A 1244-nucleotide genomic window follows, 5' to 3' on the forward strand; every position below is an offset into this window, starting at 1 on the left:
TTTAGTAACTTTATACACTAACACATTTTTTACTATTATATACTTATTCCATAATGTTTTAACCTTGTTTACTATAATACTCTTTTTCAATATTTTTAGATTGTAACTCTTAATAATTATATTAATACCGTTAATGTAGGAATTAGTTTACAGATTTTGTCTCTTTATATATATTTTTATTTCTCATGTTTATGTTTATTCCTTGAATGATTTTAGGTATTTTCTTAGGGATTTGACCTGAACAGTGACTGATTTTGGGAGTAAAATCATTTCCCCGTTCTAATGAACTCTGATAGAATTTGCTTATGATTTTATATAGTCCTATTTCAGCCATGAAACGCGCGTCGTCTATGTACTAGCACTAACTTTTTACATTTATACTTCTATGCTGTATATTATCGTACTAATTTTTACTGTCCAATTTATAAATTTGACTTTAAAATTTTTTAAAATGAATATTTCTATTATTTCTATGATTTATCTATGTAATATACTATTTAATTTGAATTTTAGATTAAAATCTTAGATATATTAAGATGGTAATATGCCTCACAGCTTAGATTTGGACGGGTTCTGAGTTGGCTGAGTTGTAGAGTGGTGATTCGTCTCTAAATTAGTTATATACATACATACATATATATATATATATATATATATATATATATATATATATATATATATATATGTATATATTATGCTATATATTATCTACCCATATACTTATATATAAATAATTAGCTAAGAGGCCTAGGAGTTACATTCTCTATATTTGTAGCAGACAATCTAGAATTGTAGACTACAAAACCCTATCTATATATCTGTCTGTCTATCATCAAATCAAACGAACATTAAAAATGACAATAACAAATAAAAGAACGTGCACGTGGAATGTATTAGTTTGTTGCGCAGTAGAGAATAATATGTATGTATGTATGTATGTTATATGTATATACACAAACGATATATATATATATGGTCAATAGTCCTTTTCTTCCTTGGCTATCGCCGAGCAAACACGCGTAACTACTTCGTCCCTTTCAAGTTCGTGCTTCACAGCGTTCATACACAAATAATTTTTCTCGTCTGGCCGTAAAGCCTTTTCTGTTTGTTTTCCTGTCTTGTTTTTTGTCCGCCACTACATTCCTCCATGGCAAGATTTAATTTGTGTATACAAATTTAATTTGCAGTCCATGGGAAGAGCCGTTTTAACGATGCGTCCTGCCCAGCTCTTCAAAACGCCGGTG

This window comes from Octopus bimaculoides, chromosome 19 (genome assembly GCF_001194135.2).
Source record: "Octopus bimaculoides isolate UCB-OBI-ISO-001 chromosome 19, ASM119413v2, whole genome shotgun sequence".
NCBI lineage: Eukaryota > Metazoa > Mollusca > Cephalopoda > Octopoda > Octopodidae > Octopus > Octopus bimaculoides.